Raw genomic sequence first — 24,602 nt, 5'->3', positions numbered from 1 at the left:
TAGGCTCACAAATATTAAGAAAAACTAAGCCACGTGTATCCTTTTATAGAGTAATTTGGTGTCTGATTTGTATGCCCTGGGCTTGGCAATGCGAAATATTTTTTATCTTAAGGATTTTAGTATTGTATTTTTATATGTTGTATTGAGAATTATGGTCTTATGTGTGTATTTGTATTGCTTTTATGGTAGCTGCTGCAGAAATAAAGCTCACATGATGACTTAATTGTCAACAAGTACTTATTACAGTTTGCTACATGGTGGCGCTGTTTACCTAATTTAAAGATGAGCACAACCACGGTTGCTTGTGAATTCAATAAATATTAAATATGACTAATACCAGCCACCAAACCCATTCTTATAGCTGGAAAAGCCCGAATTGTCACACTTGTCTGACTGTGATGGTTAGTGGTTGTGCTGCTACTGTCATAGGCACCGCTGTCAGGGTCAGTGGGTGGTACAAGCTGCAGGACTCCATGATGAAGACCCTGGCACTTATGCTTTATACAATTAAGCACTGTTTAAAAAGAAAAATATGTAGCATTTTCAAATATAAAGATTCACACTTGGCAATAAGTGACAGTGGCACACACATTTGTAGATGTGATGTTTCTTTTTAAAAGTTGGCTACATTAATAAAAAAAGCGCTTACTCGGTACTAAAGAACCGCATGTGTTTTTGCAAATATGGAGAATGCTTTTGAACTTCGAATCCTAGGAACAGAAACCCAATTAAAAGATACAGGGAGCTGCATGCTACAAATCACAAACTGGTGTGCATTACAGCCAGCAGTAGCTGCAATGTTTATTCACACGCACTTACACACACAGACGCACACACCATGACTCCATATGCAACAGCAGTACCTATCAGGGTAAGTATCACTCATTCATCTGAAGTTTATGTTGCTCATCCAGGGAAGTGCAGTCTGGCCAGCCGCAGTTAAGGCTTCCTTCACATACATACCAAGCACAGTCAGAAATGTTGCACTGCAAGCATATCAAACGCAGCCTGGTCAGAAGCAGTTCAAACTTCCTCCACATACAAATCAGGCACAGTCAAAAAAAGTGACAGAGCAAATATAGCAAGTGCAGTCTTGGCAGAAGCTTAAGGAAGCTTAAGCTTCCTTCACACACTGATCAACGACAGAAAAGCGGTAGTGCAAGCTTCTATCACAAACAGAGAATAGTTACAGACTGCACAGCAGCAGTAAAAGCTTTCCTCACTAGCAGAACCAGTGCAGATTAAAAGAGTCACACTCATCCCTTTCATTCCGAGAAGGAATATAACATGCACAAACAGTGAAAGCTTCTGTCACACAGACTGGCACCCATACTCATGCTGTTTAACTCCCTCTCAACAGGTACATCACATCAAACAGACGTGCAAGCTGGATGTTGCAGGATGATCATCATAAAATGGAGAGACCACAGTACTTAATCTGTAATTAAATAAGTGCCAGAGCCCAAAGTTTTGTTCAGAAGCCCACAGTTGGTGTTATAAAAGGTCAGGGTGCGAATACCAAGGCTGTGCATGCTTGTTTCCACCTCATGCCTCTTGAATCCATCACCAGACACTCCCTGTCTTTTTATCTCATTCTTGTGGGTTCTTTTAAAGCCTGCTTTCTCCCTTTTTCACATTTTTGTTTTAGTTTTCTTTTCCTCTTTTCCCCACCCCTTTTGTGTTTATCTCTCTCTTGCTTTGGATCAAAGTTTGTTGGGAAAAAATATATAGCAAATATTAAGAAAAACTAAGCCACATGTATCCTTTTATAGAGTAATTTGATGTCTGATTTGTATGCCCTGGGCTTGGCAATGCAAAATATTTTTTATCTTAGGGATTTCAGTATTGTATTTCTATATGTTGAATTGAGAATTATGGTCTTATGTGTGTATTTGTATTGCTTTTATGGTAGCTGCTGAAGAAATAAAGCTCACATGATGACTTAACTGTCAACAAGTACTTATTGCAGTTTGCTACATGGTGGAACTGTTTACCTAATTTAAAGATGAGCACAACCACGGTTGCTTGTGAATTCAATATATATTAAAAATGACTAATACCAGCCACCAAACTCATTCTTATAGCTGGAAAAGCTTGAATTGTCACAATTGTCTGACTGTGATGGTTAATGGTTGTGCTGCTACTGTCATAGGCAGCGCCGTCAGGGTCAGTGGGTGGTACAAGCTCCAGGACTCCTTGATGAAGACCCTGGCACTTATGTTTTATACAATTAAGCACTATTTAAAAAGAAAAATCTCTAGCATATTCAAATATAAAGATTCATGCTTGGCAATAAGTGACAGTGGCACACACATTTGTAGATGTGATGTTGTTTCTTTTTAAAAGTTGGCAACATTAATAAAAAAGTGCTTACACAGTACCCGCACCGCCCCACCGGCGGCCACTGGCTCAAATTACGCACTGAGAAACAGCAACATACATCACATGGGTTTTAATGCTTGCACATTAATAAGTACCTCCATATAAATGTTTCTTGATGATTGTTTGATCCGGCCCTTTCTGCATGGTCAACCAAAAACTTTTTGTCTTCACACTTCTGTTTTATGAAACTGCTTTGTTGGCTTTTAGGACTCTTTACCACTGGTTTCTGAAACAGTTTTTTGGCCTTTAGGACTCTTTACTACTGCCAATCAGTGTTAATGTGCTTGTGCTCTCTCTTTAAGCATGGTAACATTAGCCCAACTGGAATATTTAATTTACTTATAAGTCCCCAGTTAAGTGGTACTGTCCATACTCAGGACCTGTAAATTAAGTGCTACTAGTGCGCCTCCAGCACAGATTTTGCCACCCAATTCAGTAGCCCTGTAAACATGTCAGGCCTGTGTGTGCAGTTTTTAAACAGCCATGTTGACCTGGCAAAACCTACCTGTTGCCAAGTCCAAACCTTCTTTTTTAATACATACACATCACCCCTAGGTTAGGCCCTGAACAGCGCAAAGGGCAGGTTGCAGGGCATAAAAAATGTAGGTCATGTACTTTTAAGCTGTACATGTGCTGGTAGTGAAAAACTCTTAAAATGCGTTTTTCACTACTGCAAGACCTGCCTCTCCCATGAGATTACACCTGGGTCACCTTATTGCATTTTAGAAGCTGCAACCTGGGAGCAGGTAGACAGGACAAGTTTGGTGTCTACAGAATTGTGTTAAAATCCCTCTTTAATGGTAAAGTCAGAATTTTAGTCACAAGCAGAACTGACTTTTCTCCCCTTCGGTGCAGTGCCTCTCCCGCTTAACTGGCACATTGCCTTTGCTGCTCGACGTATCGCCCTTGGAACCGACTCATCATCTGTGCTGCATGGACTTCCCCAACAAAAAGACTTTGCATCACCCAGTTCAGCACATCTCCATGCAAGGACAGTGCTTCATCCAATGCAGCCTATCGGAACCTTTGCTGCATAACGCATCTCCTAGCCCGGACTTCGTATCACCTCTGCTGCACGACACATCCTCTACACAGGCTTGCGTATCTCAGTGGGTCTTTGGCCAGCCCACAGTCGATCATGGTCAGCCTGAATTGATAACTTTATCCCAGTCCAGCACGACCGGATAACCACTGTTAGCGCTTTGTGCTTTTTGGTGCTATTTTCACTGAAATATTTAAACTTGCATAACTCCAGTTCTACTGATTGTATTTGTTTATTTATTAGCATATACTCAATTTTGCTGATTTGGTGAGGGTTTCTTCTTGTTTTATGTTTCCACATTATTACTGTTTGAAATATTGAACAAATACTTTACACATTGTCTGTAAATTAAGACTGACTGCTCTCTGCCAAGCTAACGGGGCGTTGAGCACAGATTAATTTGGGGTTTGCTTGTGAATTCACACGTAGAGGGATTGTAGTTGCTGCTTGAGTAGCATTTGACCCCACACAACCAATAACCTAGTTTCTCACAATGATGTACAGCTTCACGGTATGTATATGTGGATGTAAAAAGTTTAAAAAAATTAAGTTATTGGTTGAGGAAGTGGAAGCCTCACTCTGGGAACAACCACAATCCTTGTCAGGGTGAACCTCAAAAGTCACTATATTAACTTGAGCTTAAACCTCTGGTAGATTGACACAAAAGCAGTCAGGCTTAACTTAGAGACAATGGGGCTGATTCTAACCTTGGCGGACGGCGGAGGCCGTCCGCCAAGGTTCCGCCGTCAGAACACCGCACCGCGGTCGAAAGACCGCAGCGGTGATTCTGAGATTTGCCCTGGGCTGGCGGGCGGCCGCCAAAAGGCCGCCCGCCAGCCCAGGGCAAATCAACCTTCCCACTAGGATGCCGGCTCAGAATTGAGCCGGCGGAGTGGGAAGGTGCGACGGGTGCAGTTGCACCCGTCGCGTATTTCAGTGTCTGCTAGGCAGACACTGAAATACTTTGTGGGGCCCTCTTACGGGGCCCCTGCCGTGCCCATGCCAGTGGCATGGGCACGGCAGGGGCACCCAGGGGCCCCGCGGCACCCCCTACCGCCATCCTGTTCCTGGCGGGCGAACCGCCAGGAACAGGATGGCGGTAGATTCTAAGGGCAGCGGTAAACCGGCGGGAGACCGCCGGTTTGCCTCTTCTGACCGCGGCCGAACCGCCGCGGTCAGAATGCCCTCCGGGGCACCGCCGGCCTGTCGGCGGTGCTCCCGCCGACCCTGGCCCCGGCGTTCTTAGACCGCCGGGGTCAGAATGACCCCCAATGTGTAAAGCATTTATGGAACAGTAATAAAGGGAAAATGCAATACAAGAAAAATTCTAGACCAATGTAGAAAACTAGAGTACATTTTATTGAATAAACTGGGACCAGAATCACAAGAACAAAAATCCAATCAGTAGAACGGGAGATATGGAATTTTTAGGTAAGTATTGCGCCTGAAAGCAAAAAGTGCAGCTTGTGGTGATCCAGTCACGTTTGTCCAAAGGAAAGTCATAATTTCAGGCCCACCACAATGGCACCCAGGCCAGATACAAGGGCCAGGTTAGTCAAGCTGAAAATGTGCATTTGTGGAATTCTGCTCCCAGTGAAGGAGGCCGTGGCGAGCAGGGAGAGCTTTGCGGATGGTCGTTGCTGCAGCATGAAGAGCAGGCCTGGCATCACAGATAGTAATCGCTGTAGCTCTCAGATCCGGTCAGGCATCATGGCCAATCTTTGCTGAAGCTTTGCTTTGGCTGTAGTGCAAAGTGCAGATCTCGCATTGTCGATCATCGCTGACAATCTCTGTAACATGAAGAGTCTGTTTCACCTAGGCTTTACATTGGCAGTCATGCGGAGAGCAAAATCTCAGCACAAATGGGCCTAATTGCAGTCACAAAGGGCCCGAAACTTCAGAAAATGCACTCTGATGCCAGCCAAGGGTCCAAGACCTGTGGAAGAACCTCTTGGGGATCAGGGACTCACTTTAGCAGAGGTTAGAAGAGCTCAGCAGGCCCAGTTGCTGGTCCAATTACAACAGGTCAGCTGAACAATTGCAGGGGGGGCTCTGGACCTTGTTTTGTTCCTGTAGCTCAGAACATGAGGTCTGTCGATTGATTCTTGGAGTCACTCAAGTTAGTCTGTAATAAAGGGAGCAAGTCTTGTCTTCCTTCTCAGAGAACAAGGCATGTCACAAACAGCAGAGCATTTCTCTGGGGTACAAGGCAGGCCTCAACCACCAGGGCAGTCCTCTGGGGAAGAAAGCAGCCCTTCCTCTGTAGTATGCTGTGATGCTATTAATTGTGTTTGACTAATGACTTTGTGTTTCACCACTGCACATATTAGTTGCTCAATGTTCACCAGTAGCACATTACATGTTGTGTTCAGTTAAGCTGCCTATTGGCTTTGACATGGCATTAGCCATTACATTCTGTATTCAGTTTAGTAGACTATTGGCTTTGACATGGCATTAGACATTCAGTTTAGCTGCCTATTGGCTTTGACATGGCATTAGCCATTACTTTCTGTATTCAGTTTAGTTGCCTATTGGCTTTGACATGAAATTAGACATTACATTTGATATTTAGGTTAGCTGCCTATTGGCTTTAACGTGGGGTTAGACATTGCAGTTAAGACATTGCAGATGAGCTGTGTTTTTTCCAAGCTGTGTTTTTCCACATGCTAGACCAAGCAGTGTTGTTCACACCAGACCTTAGCTGATAAGAGCACGTAGATTTGGGGTTTACCTCGCAATCCAGTCTGAGAGCGAGGGAGCTCAGGAGAATTAGCCACTCTCCAAGTTTCTTCGGTTCTCACACTGAGTTTGCTTTTAAGGATGACTCTGGACTACGGCAGATGTAGATGGAATCTGCTTGAATTCACACAGGAACGGAGACGTCAGTTGCCTGTCTCCCGTTTGGGTAGAAAATCTCTTTCTCGCAGTTGACCGGAGTCATCAACTTCCAGACCCCAGAAAGATTAAGCTGAATATAGGCCCTACAGCCTTGCCCATATGATGATGAATTTTGACTTTTATGCTTTGCTTTGAAGTTATGCTATAATATAATCTGTGTACATTGCAACTGAGAAGTACTTTGATATATTTTGCTTTCATTGCTGCGACTACTTTTGAACGTGCGCTTCCAATCTACTAATTTCGTATCTCAAGAACCTTGCGGTGAAGAAATAATAACAATAAATGTCTTCTTTAAACTCAGAAGTACATTCCAGAGAGGTTCTGTAAGCTCGGTTATGAGATAAGAGCAGGAAAGCAGAACATATGCACAGGTCCAGTAGTGTACTAAAGGGTTGCTCTGAGGGTCCAATATTTATACCTGGTGCCAGCCACTAAAGTGGGGATACCAACCTGGCTAACGCAGATCTGATGCTGGAAAGTTCTTTCCTTCCCCTGCCATGGTTTCAATAGTCTTGTGTGAGAAAAGATGGATATCAGGTGCCTTTATATGTGCGGTGGAGGCTGCCCTTTTTAATGTAAGAATGGTAAGGAACAGCTCTTCTCCAGATATCCTAGCAGGATGACCCATCCTGCCAAAACCTAGAGCCTGATTATGACCCTGACGGTCTTGCGTTGGCAGTCTGACCACTGCCAATATATTGTATAAGGCATTACCATAGTCCAGGTGGCTAGTTATAAGAGTCTGAATGACAGACTTAAGCGAGTTGACAGAAATTCCCTGGAAATGTTTAATGATCATCTTAGGGATGCCAGAACTCATGGCTGATACTGATGTGATCTGGTCAGCCACTGTGAGATTCCTGTCTAGAAAGATCCCAAGGTTTTGGCAGAGGAAGCTGGGTGCTAGGTGTGGGTGAGGCCAAGTTCAGGTGGCCACCAGCTTCATCTCAAAAGGGAGCGGAGTTGCCAATGAGCATGACTTCCATTTTGTCACTTTTTCAGCTTCAGCCAGTGCTCATTCATCAGGATGGGTACATTTAAATTGGAGATATTAAAATTCTTTTGAATGGAAACTATATTGTTCGAGACAGACAGAATGGATTGTATGTCATCAGCATAGGAAATGATTTTCACACTGTGTTTTCTGATGAGGCTGGTGAAAGGGACTATATAAACATTAAAAAGAGCAGGGCTTAGGGATGAGTCTTGGGGAACGCAGCTGGTGAGAGGGGAGTGGGGAAAAAAATGAAAAGACATAGGCACGGTGACAAAATGCTAGAGGCAGAATGTGCTCTGTGGAGTCTCAATTGGAGCAGTCTGAGAAGGTCCTTCAAGATATTTTGGAGAATTGAAACAGATCAACTGGTATTATGTTTCGTTTGAAGCTTGTGTTGTTGTGCCTCTGAAAGATGATCTTCTATTGGAGGGCATGCATATCTCAAACATTCCCGATTTCAGTCCAAGAATCAATCAAAGACACAATAGCTCCAAGAACTAAGAATGGGCATTTGTGCTTGATGGCACCTTGACTGGAGTCCCACTGGATTGATGGTGATGACTGGAGCCACGCCATAAATTTTACTGATGCTGATGCAACTCAATCTTTCTTCCACATCATTAAGGGTGCATCTTAAGGCCTCAGCATATTCTGCTCTATCTTGAATCTTGAATGGTGCATTTTGTCCTTGTCTTTTACCCTCTTACACTTCCCAAAATTCCTCTAAGGGACTGGGCAGATAAGTATGTTTTAGAGGCCAGAGTTTGAACAGTGATGTGAAATCCTCTAAGGCACCCTACAGTATCTGCCTTTTGACTTTTCCCCCTTCTTCTCTTTTTATGGGGAATACTCTATTTAGTGGTTCAAGTTTTAGCGGCTATTGCAAAGGGAAACTTGGTGTTTATTTGGTTCTGATGTTTGCACAGGACCATGGTATTTTGCTGTATGTTGAAGTGTTCTTTGTCAGATGTGGAGTTAGTTGTTATTATTTCCTCATCTGCTCTTATGTTTTTTGTTACTAATAAAAGGTTTAAATGAAAAACACTGTTCCATGTTGGAGTAATGTAGGGGTGTGGATGATAAAAAAGTCAGTTTTACAATAAGTTCATCATCTGCGTAATTTCTCCATTACTATGGCAGAGGATAGAAATGCAGATGTGAACAATTTTAATAATTGGATGCTTAGTGTTTTTGACTATTTAGTACCTCGAAATTCACAGGTACAAAAGCCCCTTAAACCTTCAGCTCCACGGTTTTTATCTTCTTTGGCCAATGAACAATTATCTTGTAAATGTGTGAAACAGAATTGAAGATCTAGGTACCTCCCAGAGCTACCATCAAGAAGTATCACAGTTTGATTAAGGAAGCTAAGAAATTATTCTTTACTACTAAAATTAATTTGCAGAACAGCAATCCAAAAATAATTGATCAAATAGCCAATGACTTTATTCATCTTACAGCTGGCGTTTTCGAACTAAAACCCTCAAAAACATTGTCTGACAATCTGACCGAACGTTTTGAACTAAAAATAAAACAATATAGGCATTTCAGGGAGGTTTCACACTAGGTAAACTAATAGGAGAAAAGTTGAAATTGACAACCTCCAAAGCCTGCTCTATTGGTATTCTCAATGAGTTTGAGCCTTTTACGCTACAACAATCAGACTCTGGGCCTGACGTAGAACTTGGTGGACGGATTACTCCATCACAACGGAGATGGGATGGGGTGGGATATCTGTCACCGTTGTGACGGAGTAACCCGTCCCTTGAGTTCTAAATCAGGCCATCTGTTTTTTTCTTGTAAAGCAGGTTCACCGCTTGACCCTTGACCTCTGTTCTATTTTGAGTACGGCTATTAAGGTTATCAACTCTACGTAAATTTCTATTTTTAAATGGTCACTGTGTCAAGCCTTCGTAGCTAAGAAGTGAAAGTTAGCCCTGGTAAAATCATCACCAAGAAATTTAACGTGGACTATAAGAATATGAGCGATTTCAGGCCCATTTCCTTTCTCCCAACTCCTGCAAAAATGTTGGCGCAATTAGTTATTTCCTGACTGGTGAATTGTTTGGAAACCCACAAGCTTCAACACCCCCTCCAAGCCAGTTTGTGACCCCATCATTCCACGGAATTGGCCCATTTGGAAGTGTCACAAACCATAAGATCTATACTCAACATGGGTAATAATGCAGTTTTAATGCTCCTTGATCGTTTAGCAGCTCTCAATACTATATTCCATGATATTTTTCTACAGTGGCTGCTAGCCGATATTGAAATACAAGGAACCTTAGAAAGATTCCACTCCTTTCTTGCCGCTAGGAACTAAAACGTCATAATGGGCCTTTCAAATCAGGGGATAAAACACCAAAAGTTGGTGTTCCACAGGGCTACTCATTGAGCCCTATAGTATCCTTTAAACTCTTGGATTAATTAATTTGGCAATTCTGCAATGTCATATGCCAACGCCACTCAAATGATTTAGCCTTTGAACAAAACTCTTTGTGTTCTGAATGTAATTTTAAAAGTTGTATTGGCCAAGGTATTAAATGGATATACTGGAATTACCTAAAATGTATCATGGAAAAAACTGAAATACTTTGTTTTATTAAGTATAACCAATTTTTTGCTTCAAAATGGCGACCAGAAGATCTTACCAAACCTGGTCGGCGCACCACGCACTAATCTTTTTGCCCATGGGATGGATGATTTGCGCTGAGGTGGAATGGTGACATGATCCTGCTGCGAGCGATGGGGTGCACACGGCCTGACCCAAACCTCGGAGGCATTGTGTTAATATGGTTTGCAGCTGAGCCTTAGGTATCTAGGCCGCCGGGCCTTGCTGGGCCTCATGACCCCCCCCCCCCGAAACCTGGGAAGTGCTGCACTCGCCGTTTTTCTATGCAACTTGGGACCACTGCTGGTGAACGCCGTGTGGCTGCCACAGTTCATTTGGGCCACTGCAACACTCCTGGGGCAATTCGGACCACTGTAACCACACCCACCAGATCACTGCTGATGCGGGGAGTCAGTCGTGCTTGCTCACTCTCACGTGCCTGATTAGCTGTTCAGGACTCTCCCACCTCTTTGCTGGATTCCCTGCCTGATTCCCTTTAGGGGGATCCTTTTGTCACCCAGCTGTGGATGCGATCTATGCTGGGCCACCTGACGGAATCCTGCGGCCTTGCCTGTTTTGCATGGTACCCTGCAGCGGCTGCTTGATGCGCAGACTGGATGGGAGGAATTGCCCTCCACTCACCCTCAGCCACATCGGAGAATGCAATATCGCGCAGAGAGACCTAGCACACCTTCTTCTCTTCCATGCAGTGCATTGAATGGACTTCAATGACATGAAAACACCACCGTCTGCCCAAAGGTGTGCACACATAATATTTCCTGATGCATGTTGCCACACTCTGGGCACTGAGTCGAAAGCTGCCACCCCTGCATGTTCCCCTGACCTGCACTGCCTTCTTCTGTGAGTGTTGATACAAGGCCTACAAGACACAATCCTATTCAGAATGCATTGTTGGGTTCCTGGTGCGATCATATCCTTGGGTTCAATGCCTGTGCAGGGTCACTGGGAAATGCAGAGACAGTATCTGCTGCGTCTGTCCCCCTGGCCTAGCAGCCATTAACGGCCCACACCAGTTCCTGATTGACAACAATGTGTTGCGCACTTGTATCCTTGTGGTGTTTGGTGCTGACGTGCGGGGCAGTGGCCTGCTGAAGTCTTTTTGCCCAGCTGAGTGGCCCCGCTCCTGGTCTCCATCCTCTAGACAAAGCAGAGGAAACTGAATTTTTATAAGCACAAGCAGTCAAACACTATAGAACCTGCACCCATGTAAGGGTGGGAACTACTGGAGGACCAGAATCTGAACAATGGACTGCTGCAGATGCCATAAAAATAAAACTTAGGGTGGTCTTTCACATCATTGTGGGCAGGTTTGAGGCCCTGGCTGGGTGACTCGACAAGATGGGTGAATGCCTTGACCAACAAGATTCCAGGCTTGATGCTGCAGAGGAGCGGATCTTGGGTCTTGAAGATCCGACTGCACAAACCATGAAACACCTGGAGATGACGGAATGATTGTTGAAATCTGTGGGCATCAAGAATGAGGACCTAAAGGCACGGGGCCAACTTAACAACCCATGTATCCTGGGGGTAGCGAAAACCACTAATACTGGACATTTTGATTTATTTGTTGAAAAGCCTTTGACCGATCTGCTAGGCAGGAAAAACTTTACATCCACTTTTGATGTGGAGCATGGTCACCGTTTGTTGGGCCAACATCCTGCCCCTGCATGCCCCTGCGAGGCTCATCTTCACAAGCTTGCTTAATTTCTGAGACCAAGACACAGCTTTGAGGCTGGCCCAAGAAAACGGACAGTTGCACTGGCAGGGAACCACAATATTCTTGTGTCCTGAATTTACCATGACAGTGCAGGAAGCCTGCTGAAAATTCATGGATGTCAAATCTGTTCTTCGAATGTTGGGCTTCTGCTATGGCATGTTGTACCTGGCACGTCTCAGATCGGATGTGGATGGAAAGGCACACTTTTTTGATACACCAGCAGTGGCACACAAATTCTGTAAGCAACATTTGCGGGATCGTATGCTCACGCAGCATTCTACTCCTGAACAATCTCTTTCTGATCCACATTTTAATTCCAGCGTTGACCTGTTCTCCTCGGGGTGAAGGGTGCACCCTATATTGTCTGCTATAGTTTTGTCCTCCCTGAGGGATACAGTACAATATGTTTCTAGAAACATGAGCTACACTCCGTCACAATCCTTGTTATGTACTGCACACCAATTGGATTATGGCAAAATCCACAGACTACTTTAAACAGATTCACCCATGGATGGGGCCTCCTGCCATAGCATTGCCACCCCTTAGTGGTCTACACTGTTATGGTAATTGTCCTAGTTTCTTATATTCCTGGGAATGTTTGTTTGGGGATTCACTGGGCTAGATACTGCATGGTATGGGTGAGGGAAAGGTTTTTTTCGGGTTTTTTGAATGTGCAGTTTTCTTCTGCCATTGTAGTTGGCTGATTTCACCATATACACATGCAACTATAATGTCCTTTTTTCATATCCCATAATATCACCTTAACATTTCTTTGAACCAGAGCCTACAGAGTTCAGATTTGTATCAGGGAACATCAAATGACTAATGTGAGGAAGTCACACTTTTAGCATGTTCACCCTAATATTGTTATTGTTATTGTTGACTGATACTGATGATAACTGACCCTGACTGTGCCCTGGGCTCTACTTAACATGACCAGGGCCAGTGCTCGGAACAAAAGGTATTTGGTCAAATGATAATGTTATAATTCAAATGGAATTGCCAATGACAGACCCTGTAGGTCCCTAGTAGATAATAGGGTAAGGGGATTCAAACTACCCAGAAGTCCCTAGTATTCAATAGGGCCTGGAAGTTTAGAGGCCCAGTAGATTTCCTGCACTGGAGTGTGCACTTCTGTGTGCCTGCTGTCCTTTTTAAAGGCAGCCCAGCTTTGCAGACTGTCTTTAAAAAGTAAAATGTATGCAAATTCGACTTTGGAATTAAAGTTACTTCAAAAGTATTAATCTACCTTATTTTTACATATGTCACCCAGAAGTTCTCTGCTAAATGCCCCAGGGGTGGGGTGCCATGTAACTATAAGCAAGAACAATATAAAATATGTTTTATGTGCACTGGTGAGGAGAAAAAAACTTCACCTTTTCTTCATTTCCCCCCTTGTAGAAAGTCAGCTTAATAGGCTATAATGTACATGTGTTTCATAAGCCTAAGTATGGCTAGGAAAAACATAAAAATGTCATAAGTGGAGTCAAACGATTAGTAATGATAAATACAATAATTTGCCATTGTTGAGTATAGCAGAACGTATATAGAAAATAAATAAGAAGACTTTCTTTTCTGTAAGCCAAATTCCAGCCTGCTAGGGGTCTCCCCTGATTGGTCAGCCCTTACAAGATTAGCCAGGCTGCTTTGATTAGGTGATAAGTGGCCGTCTCTGAGCAAAGGTTATCTGATTGGGGGAGGTAGGCAGATGGGGATGCAGGCCAGGAAGGGAGCTGGGTGAAGAAAGCTGAGGCTTAAGAAGGCTCCCAGTCAGAAAGGAATGCCACTAGGCCTGCCCTCTCACCCCTGTACCTCCTAGATAATGGTAGGCTTAATGAAGGAATTTGCGGATGTGCAGAGGGGGAGTTAAGGGAAATTAACTACACCAGGGGTTGGTGTAGCCACCTCTTGCTCCTCTGGAGTGAAATCCTCCATCTGAGAATGTTAAAGTCCAATGCTATTTGGGACAAGAAGATTCCACGCTTTGGAGGAAGTTGTCATACCTCTGAGTTGTGGCCTGCAGCTCATTGGACAGGAGTGCCCACTGACTGTCCCCCAAGATGATGGAATGAAGGTGGCTGATTTGCACTGGAATTCAGATCTGCTGCCTGAAACCACAAGAAGGAGAAGGACTTCCATGCTGAAACCCTGGTTTGCAAGCCAGAGGTCTGCACACGTAAGGAGTTGCACACTGGAACCACAGCCCGAAGGACTTTGCCTTGCTTCAAAAAGGACGCAGGTGTGGACTCCCTGAAGCAACAGGTTAAAAGAGCTTCCATGCACCAACTTCTAAAAAAGTCCCTAGCCTGGAGTGCGTCCAATGGACTTGCAAGGATTTGGGCAGGTGCATTGTGGGAATTGTAGTCCAAACATCACAAGGAGCAACTCAGGGATTCTGGAACCTTGTGTTGGGGCTGCGGATCGCTTTCCTGCATCAAACATCCACAAACGTCACCAGGCCTGGAGTGCGTCCAGTGGACTTGCAAGGATTTGGCCAGCTGCAGTGAGGGGAAAAGTAGTCACAGCATCCCAAGGAGCAACTCAGTGATTCTGGAACCTTGGATTGGGGTTATGGGTCACTTTCCTACATCAAGAAACACTTCTGGAAGTAAGTGTAAAAGTGTTACATTGTGGATGGCTAACATTCTTGGCTGTGTCCCAGTCCAGTGCAACCTTCCTTTTGAGAGCTTCTTCTAAGCACTAGTTTACTTTTAATTTTTAAAATTCCTATCTCTGGTTCCCTACATTGGATTTTTTTTGTTTTGGTGTTATGTCAAAAATAAAAATATTTCCTATTTTTATAAATTGGTGTGGGATTTTTATTGTGTATTGTGTCTGTCTTATTACCTGTATTAGTATATTTAAATGCTTTACAAACCTGCCTCCTAAGTTAAGCCTGAATGCTAATTTCCAAGCTACCAGGGGTTAAGCCAGGCGCTACATTGTGGGACCTTGACTGGACACAACCCTGTATTGGAGGTTTACTGCAGTGTAAGTGTGTACTTGCCTCTACTAGTACCTAGCCTCTAACAACTAAACAACCCAATGAAGGCTAAACAGGTTTTTTAATACTTCTCGCACCAAGGTACACAAATTGCCTTCTTGCAAGAGACAAATCTACCACAAGGGAAATCCCACACATTTGCATTAGTCTGGGGTCCACACCATTATTATTTCTGTAATAGTACATATTCCAGGGCTGTCTATATTTCAATTCACAAGACACCTCCATTCTATCCCACGGCTTCTATTATAGATGAAGACAGCAGAAATGTCCTAGTGACTGGAACTCTGCCGGGGCACTTAGGTGGTCATTACAACTTTGGCGGTCTTTTTACAAGACCGCCGAGGGACCGCCGTGCGGAAGACCGCCAGTGGTGGCGGTTTGCCGCTCGGCCTATTATGACGGTTGGCAGCTCTCCGTCCTTTCACGGACGGAGAGCCGCCAACAGCCATACTGGCGGGAGGCGGGGAAGTGGAGGTTGCTCCACCGCCAAGCCAACAGAACACCGCCCAGCGAATCACATCCTGTGATTCGCCGTGGTGGTGTTCTGTTGGCGGTGTGGTGTTGGCAGAGCTGCCCCCATGGCTCCCGTCCCCTTACGGAGGATCGACGGAACAGGTAAGTCGATCGTCCGTTAGGGGAGGGGGGTGGGGAGGTGTTGTGTGGGTGCATGGGGGTGTGCGTCTGTGTATGTAGAGGGGGTGTGTGAGTGCGTGTATGCTTGCGGGGGTGTTGCGTGTTTTGGGAATGAGTGTGTGTATGTCTGTGGGTATGTCTGTATGGATGTGTGCGTGTATGTTTGTATGTGGGTGTGCGTGTCTGACTGTGTGTGTGGATGTATGTCGGCGTGTGTGCGTGTATGTCTGTAGGTGGTGCCTGCGTGCGTGTCGTGTGGGTATGGGTGATATGATGTTGGGGGTCGTGGTGGGGAGGGGGGCCCTGCTACCTTTGGGGGGGTGGCATGGGTGGTGGGGGGTGTAGGGGAGGGAGCCGGGGTGGGGGTGACCCCTATCAGTGCCAGGGAATGAATTCCCTGGCACTGATAGTGCATACAGCCATGGATTTCATGGTGGTTCAAACCGCAGGAATTCCACGGCGGTAAGCCAGGTCAAAATACCGCCGGCGGTATAGTGACGGCCGCCAGGCTGGAGACCCAGGTCTCCAGCCCGGCGGTCGTCTCCGCCCTGGCGGGTGGAACGGAGAACCGGCGGATGACCATGGCGGTAACCGCCATGGTCATAATAAAAAAAAAAGACCGCCAGCCTGTTGGCGGTCTTACCGCCGCTTCTCCGCCTTCCGCCAGGGTCATAATGACCCCCTTAGTGTTGCTGGACAACATTTATGCTCCTAGTATTGATTCCCCTGAATTTTTTCAGATACTACGTTCTCAAATTGGACGGCTGAACTTTTACCACGTGCTTTTGGGGGGGCAAATTTAACCTGTTGATAGATGCTGCACTAGACACCAAAGCACTCTCCCCAGCTGGTAACTGCGCTCAACCCAGGTTTTACATGACCTTTGCTACACATATGCACTTAAAGATGCTTGGCCCACAGTCGCTTCAGTGCACCCAACTATTGGTGGAGTACTGTGATCTTGCTCATTGTGAGGTGTTATTCTTGGGGAAGTACGCTAGAGCCCATAGATATCGTGAGGGAGAGTGTCCAGGATGCATGCTGGCAAAACTTTTATGCTCCCTCCACCCCCTGGTATTCACTGACATTGCGGACCTGAAGAGTCGAATGCAACCTCTAACATGGATGTCTTGAGGCTTTACACCGATACTATACGCACCTCTATACTACTCACTTCTCCGGAGACATTACGGCTCAAAAAGCATATTTGGAGGAAATAACAATGATATGGCTGATCTCTGCCCACCGGCAGTTTGTAGGTGAACTCATATCCAGCAACAAAATTATACTACCCATAGACTCACTAGATGGTTCTAAGGCCCCTGGCCTGGACGGCTTCCCTGATGAGTTTTATAAACACTTTAAACATCTTCTCACACTGTGTCTAGTTGCCGTTTATTCAGAATCCCTTGAGGCAGGTACTCTACCCCTGTCAATGCAGGAAGCATTAATTGGGGACAAGAAGTGGCTCATTTTGATGACAACTCAGGCCTTTGACTCAACTGGTCTAAATTGTAATTGTTCCCTCTCATGGGCTGCTACTATGCCTTTTCCCTTTGAATTCCCATGGACGTGGTGCAATGGTTTGGTGAAATATTTAGGTGTTTTTTTACACAGTGAAAGGGAGCAAGTGATTCAGCTGAATTATGGCCCTGCTATCAATAGACTGACCATGCAGGTGGAATGGTGGATTCATCGCCCATTGTCAATGGCCGGACACATTGCAGTCATTAAGATGGTGGCCCTCCCCCTCTGTCTTTATCTCTTCTTGAATATTCCCATTCCATTTACTAACACATTATTTGCCACATTGCACGGCATCTTGCTTAAACTCATTTGAGATGGTAAATGCCACTGGGGTGTGCTGTGATACATTGGTACTTCCCTATGAGGAGGGTTTTGCGTGCCGCACCTACAACTGTATTATGTGGCCGTGCAATGTCAGTATGCCCATCACCAGTTTCTCAAAGATACACGACTGGCCGATTCCAAATTGAAATCGACCTGGCAATGGCAACTTCCTTGGCCTCTATCTTACCAGAGTGGATCCCTCTCAACTCCTCTGACATTCAGACCCTATCTACTACAGGTTGGGCCTGGTGCAAACTGCAAAGTATACTGAGGGACTCAATACTCTATTCCCTCTCTTTAGCCTTACCAAACAACCCCTGACTCCCCATAACCAGAGAGACTCTGGTCAAACGTACCATGGCTCAATATACACTGCACACATTCTGAGGCTTTTTCCGGGATGGACATGCCCTTATACGCTCTATGGATACTCATTTTGTCAGTGCCTCCTCCATGGACCACTTTGTCATGCACCACATTCATAGTGTGATGCATGCCACTATTCCTACATACCACCTCACCTTGCTCTGGACAAAATTCACCTTTTAACTCTAGTGATTGACCACAAGTATGGGAATGGCCTACTTTCAAAGCTCTACCAAGAATGTGTGGCATTATAGCCTGTCCCAAAAATTAAATTTAAGGGCTACTGAGAGAGGGACCTGATATGCCCACTGACAGACAAGATATGGATGGCTTGCTGTACACAAACAGGGTTAGTTTCACCCAACTTCCATCACACACTTCAAAATTCTATGAAAAGCATACATCACCTAAGTGATCAACATTGGTTTGATCTGACAACACAAGATCCTCTGATTCTCACAAATGTCATCTCGCCGGGGTGGACTTCATACATATGACATGGACGTGTAGACATAAAGGGGGCAGATTTAACCCCTTCGCTGCCAGGCCTTTTCCCCCTCCTGTGCCAGGCCTTTTTTGCCTATTTGGGGCAGTTCGCGCTTAGGCCCTCATAACTTTTTGTCCACATAAGCTAACCAAGCCAAATTTGCGTCCTTTTTTTCCAACATCCTAGGGATTCTAGAGGTACCCAGACTTTGTGGGTTCCATTGAAGGAGGCCAAGAAATTGGCCAAAATACAGTGAAAATGTTGTTTTTTTCAAAAAAATTGGAAAAAGTGGCTGCAGAAGAAGGCTTGTGGATTTCCCCCTGAAACTGGCATCAACAAAGGGTTTGCAGTGCTAAACTCAGCAGCTTCCTAGATTTCAGAAACAGGCAGACTTGAATCAGAAAACCCAATTTTTCAACACAATTTCGGCATTTTACTGGGGCATACCCCATTTTTGCAATTTTTTGTGCTTTAAGCCTCCTTCCAGTCAGTGACAGGAATGGGCATGAAACCAATGCTGGATCCCAGAAACCTAACCATTTCTGAAAAGTAGACAAAATTCTGAATTCAGCAAGGGGTCATTTGTGTAGATCCTACAAGGGTTTCCTACAGAAAATAACAGCTGAAAAAGAAAAATATTGAAATTGAGGTGAAAAAACCATCAATTTTTCTCTACGTTTTACTCTGTAATTTTTCCCTGCAATGTCAGATTATGGAAAGCAATATACCGTTACGTCTGCTGGACTCCTCTGGTTGCGGGGATATATAGGGCTTGTAGGTTCATCAGGAACCTGAGGAACCCAGAGCCAATAAATGAGCTGCACCCTGCAGTGCGTTTTCATTCTATACCGGGTATACAGCAATTCATTTGCTGAAATATAAAGAGTAAAAAATTGCTATCAAGAAAACCTTTGCATTTCCAAAAAGGGCACAAGATAAGGTGCTGAGGAGCAGTGGTTATTTGCACATCTCTGAACTCCGGGGTGACCATACTAGCATGTGAATTATAGGGAATTTCTCAAATAGATGTCTTTTTTACACACTCTCCTATATTTGGAAGGAAAAAATGTAGAAAAACACAAGGGGCAATAGCACTTGTTTTGCTAATCTATGTTCCCCCAAGTCTCCCGATAAAAATGATACCTCACTTGTGTGGGTAGGCCTAGCGCCCGCGACAGGAAACGCCCCAAAACGCAACGTGGACACATCCCATTTTTTTGAAAGAAAACAGAGGTGTTTTTTGCGAAGTGCCTACCTGTAGATTTTGGCCTCTAGCTCAGCCGGCACCTAGGGAAAGCTACCAAACCTGTGCATTTCTGAAAATTAGAGACCTAGGGGAATCCAAGATGGGGTGACTTGCGGGGCTCGGACAAGGTTCTGTTACCCAGAATCCTTTGCAAACCTCAAAATTTGGCTAAAAAAACACATGTTCCTCACATTTCTGTGGCAGAAAGTTCTGGAATCTGAGAGGAGCCACAAATTTCCTTCCACCCAGCGTTCCCCCAAGTCTCCCGATAAAAATGATACCTCACTTGCGTGGGTAGGCCTAGCGCCCGCGACAGGAAACACCCCAAAGCGCAATGTGGACACATCCAAAATTTTGGAAGAAAACAGAGGTGTTTTTTGCGAAGTGCCTACCTGTAGATTTTGGCCTCTAGCTCAGCCGGCACCTAGGGAAAGCTACCAAACCTGTGCATTTCTGAAAATTAGAGACCTAGGGGAATCCAAGATGGGGTGACTTGCGGGGCTCGGACAAGGTTCTGTTACCCAGAATCCTTTGCAAACCTCAAAATTTGGCTAAAAAAACACATGTTCCTCACATTTCTGTGGCAGAAAGTTCTGGAATCTGAGAGGAGCCACAAATTTCCTTCCACCCAGCGTTCCCCCAAGTCTCCCGATAAAAATGATACCTCACTTGCGTGGGTAGGCCTAGCGCCCGCGACAGGAAACACCCCAAAGCGCAATGTGGACACATCCAAAATTTTGGAAGAAAACAGAGGTGTTTTTTGCGAAGTGCCTACCTGTAGATTTTGGCCTCTAGCTCAGCCGGCACCTAGGGAAAGCTACCAAACCTGTGCATTTCTGAAAACTAGAGACGTAGGGGAATCCAAGATGGGGTGACTTGCGGGGCTCGGACCAGGTTCTATTACCCAGAATCCTTTGCAAACCTCAAAATTTGGCTAAAAAAACACATGTTCCTCACATTTCTGTGGCAGAAAGTTCTGGAATCTGAGAGGAGCCACAAATTTCCTTCCACCCAGCGTTCCCCCAAGTCTCCCGATAAAAATGATACCTCACTTGCGTGGGTAGGCCTAGCGCCCGCGACAGGAAACACCCCAAAGCGCAACGTGGACACATCCAAAATTTTTGAAGAAAACAGAGGTGTTTTTTGCAAAGTGCCTACCTGTAGATTTTGGCCTCTAGCTCAGCCGGCACCTAGGGAAACCTACCAAACCTGTGCATTTCTGAAAACTAGAGACCTAGGGGAATCCAAGGAGGGGTGACCTGCAGGGCTCGGACCAGGTTCTGTTACCCAGAATCCTTTGCAAACCTCAAAATTTGGCTAAAAAAACACATGTTCCTCACATTTCTGTGGCAGAAAGTTCTGGCATCTGAGAGGAGCCACAAATGTCCTTCCACCCAGCGTTCCCCCAAGTCTCCTGATAAAAATGATACCTCACTTGCGTGGTTAGGCCTAGCGCCCGCGACAGGAAACACCCCAAAGCGCAACGTGGACACATCCAACATTTTTGAAGAAAACAGCGGTGTTTTTTGCGAAGTGCCTACCTGTAGATTTTGGCCTCTAGCTCAGCCGGCACCTAGGGAAACCTACCAAACCTGTGCATTTCTGAAAACTAGAGACCTAGGGGAATCCAAGGAGGGGTGACTTGCGGGGCTCGGACCAGGTTCTGTTACCCAGAATCCTTTGCAAACCTCAAAATTTGCCTAAAAAAACACATGTTCCTCACATTTCTGTGGCAGAAAGTTCTGGCATCTGAGAGGAGCCACAAATTTCCTTCCACCCAGCGTTCCCCCAAGTCTCCCGATAGAAATGATACCTCACTTGCGTGGTTAGGCCTAGCGCCCGCGACAGGAAACACCCCAAAGCGCAACGTGGACACATCCAAAATTTTTGAAGAAAACAGAGGTGTTTTTTGCGAAGTGCCTACCTGTAGATTTTGGCCTCTAGCTCAGCCGGCACCTAGGGAAACCTACCAAATCTGTGCATTTCTGAAAACTAGAGACCTAGGGGAATCCAAGGAGGGGTGACTGGCGGGGCTCGGACCAGGTTCTGTTACCCAGAATCCTTTGCAAACCTCAAAATTTGCCTAAAAAAACACATGTTCCACACATTTCTGTGGCAGAAAGTTCTGGAATCTGAGAGGAGCCACAAATTTCCTTCCACCCAGCGTTCCCCCAAGTCTCCCGATAAAAATGATACCTCACTTGCGTCGTTAGGCCTAGCGCTCGCGACAGGAAACACCCCAAAGCGCAACGTGGACACATCCAAAATTTTGGAAGAAAACAGAGGTGTTTTTTGCGAAGTGCCTACCTGTAGATTTCGGCCTCTAGCTCAGCCGGCACCTAGGGAAACCTACCAAACCTGTGCATTTCTGAAAACTAGAGACCTAGGGGAATCCAAGATGGGGTGACTTGCGGGGCTCGGACCAGGTTCTGTTACCCAGAATCCTTTGCAAACCTCAAAATTTGGCTAAAAAAACACATGTTCCTCACATTTCTGTGGCAGAAAGTTCTGGAATCTGAGAGGAGCCACAAATTTCCTTCCACCCAGCGTTCCCCCAAGTCTCCCGATAAAAATGATGCCTCACTTGCGTGGTTAGGCCTAGCGCCCGCGACAGGAAACACCCCAAAGCGCAACGTGGACACATCCAAAATTTTGGAAGAAAACAGAGGTGTTTTTTGCGAAGTGCCTACCTGTAGATTTTGGCCTCTAGCTCAGCCGGCACCTAGGGAAACCTACCAAACCTGTGCATTTCTGAAAACTAGAGACCTAGGGGAATCCAAGATGGGGTGACTTGCGGGGCTCGGACCAGGTTCTGTTACCCAGAATCCTTTGCAAACCTCAAAATTTGGCTAAAAAAACACATGTTCCTCACATTTCTGTGGCAGAAAGTTCTGGAATCTGAGAGGAGCCACAAATTTCCTTCCACCCAGCGTTCCCCCAAGTCTCCCGATAAAAATGATACCTCACTTGCATGGGTAGGCCTATCGCCCGCGACAGGAAACACCCCAAAGCGCAACGTGGACACATCCAAAATTTTGGAAGAAAACAGAGGTGTTTTTTGCGAAGTGCCTACCTGTAGATTTTGGCCTCTAGCTCAGCCGGCACCTAGGGAAACCTACCATACCTGTGCATTTCTGAAAATTAGAGACCTAGGGGAATCCAAGATGGGGTGACTTGCGGGGCTCGGACCAGGTTCTGTTACCCAGAATCCTTTGCAAACCTCAAAATGTGGCTAAAAAAACTCATGTTCCTCACATTTCTGTGGGAGAAAGTTCTGGAATCTGAGAGGAGCCACAAATTTCCTTCCACCCAGCGTTCCCCCAAGTCTCCCGATAAAAAAGATACCTCACTTGTGTGGGTGGGCCAGGTGCCTGCAACAGAATAAGGCCCAAAACCTGAAGGGATAGAAGGGATAGCACAGCAAGTTTATAAGGGCATATTCTTTTATACATCTTGAGACGGACTCTGCTTTGGGGACCCACATAAGTGAGGTGTCATTTTACTTGGGAGACTGAGGGGAAAACTGGGTGAGTAGGAATTTTGTGCTGGAGCGGTGATCTTACTAAGAAAAATCAGGAAAATATGCTTTTTTATGCAAATTTTGAGGTTTACAGAGGAGTCTGGGTAAGAAAATGTTAGGGGAGCCACGCAAGCCACACCTCCCTGGACTCCTTGGGGTGCCTAGTTTTAAAAAGTTTCTGGGTTTTGTAGGTTTCCCTACATGAAGGCCGCACCCAGGACCAAAAACATAGGTGGGCCCTCCCCCCAAAAAGGTATTTTTGGAATATATATCACTTTGATGTGTGCACATACATCCGTGATGTGCCAAACACTAAAATTGTGAAAAGAAACACACTTAGGTTATGTGAAGAAGACCCCTCACCCACCAACCAAGTTGGTGGCATGCTTCATCATCGGGGTCCCACCCGAGGCACCTAGCGTGTCACAGGTGTGCTGCGACGCCTGATTACAGCGGAGCAGGTTTTGTCATTTTTTACAACACATACTGGTTGGATTTGGCACGAGGGTGAGTGATGGTTCAGTGGATCAAATTTTATTAACAAGAGATTTCACAAAAATTAAATGCACTGCTAATAAGTGAAAGGCAAAAAAGTGAACCAATGACTCACAGCTCGTGAGCTGTAAAGCCGCGACAAGGCACCAACCGCTTTACAGTCCATTCACACACCTTTCACACATGACACGCACAAGACAATTCACACCGCCAGCCACGGGCCCAGCACATTACAACACTCACATCGACAGACCGCGCCACTCAAGGGCCCATCACTTACATACGCCCACATGCCTGATACAAGAATCACACCAGCTGATGGGAGTGTGGACTGCCGTTTGGCTGGCACCGCCAGCCAAGCGCCACCCCACGCACACCGCCAGCCAAGCGCCACCCCACACACACCGCCAGCCAAGCGCCACCCCACGAACACCGCCAGCCAAGCGCCACCCCACGCACACCGCCAGCCAAGCGCCACCCTACGCACACCGCCAGCCAAGCACCACCCCACGCACACCGCCAGCCAAGCGCCACCCCACAGACACCGCAATCACTTTTTTTTATTTATAAACAACAAAGAAACTACTAATTATAAAATAAGCACAAAACTACAAACACAAAAGCTCTAACTAAATACACAACAGATGCCAACTGTGAAACATATGAAAATATAAAACAGACAGCTTACGCTCACTGTATTTCCCAAAAGTTTTTCCTTGTGTGGTAACTTCTAAAACAGCTGGGCACACACAGCCCAGGCTTTGAAGGACATTCGGGCAGTACATCCGGCTCTCCCTCCAGATTGATCTCCGGGCACATACTCTACATTTCTTTGTGGGCATGTCTTTTTTGGGAGTGGGAGGAATGTGATCTGGAAAGTGCCGATCTTTCAATCTAGCCACATCCTCCACCACTTCTACTCTAGGATCTCTTGCCGGTTCCACCACAATAAGGCTTTCTATCACCGACTCCTGAAATTTAACAAATGTCATCCTTGACTCGGGTGAACAATCCTTGTATACAATAAAGGCATTAAAAGTTGCCAAATGAAATAAATGTAGGGCCAACTTTTTATACCACACATATGACTTACGAAGAGCAGTGTAAGGTTCTAACCTCTGATCTACTCTATCAACACCACCCATGTGCCTATTGTAGTCCAAAATGCACGCAGGTTTGCGCACTTCCGCAACCTGACCCCAAACAGCCACAGGGGAAGTACTCTCATCATGGATGGTCGATAGCATGTACACATCCCTCTTGTCTGAAAATTTCAGAGCTAGCAGCTCATTATTCCGCAAGGCACTGCACTGTCCCCTCTCAAGT

Source organism: Pleurodeles waltl, chromosome 3_1 (genome assembly GCF_031143425.1).
Source record: "Pleurodeles waltl isolate 20211129_DDA chromosome 3_1, aPleWal1.hap1.20221129, whole genome shotgun sequence".
In the NCBI taxonomy this organism is placed as follows: Eukaryota; Metazoa; Chordata; class Amphibia; order Caudata; family Salamandridae; genus Pleurodeles; species Pleurodeles waltl.
Note: the sequence above shows the minus strand (reverse complement) of the source record.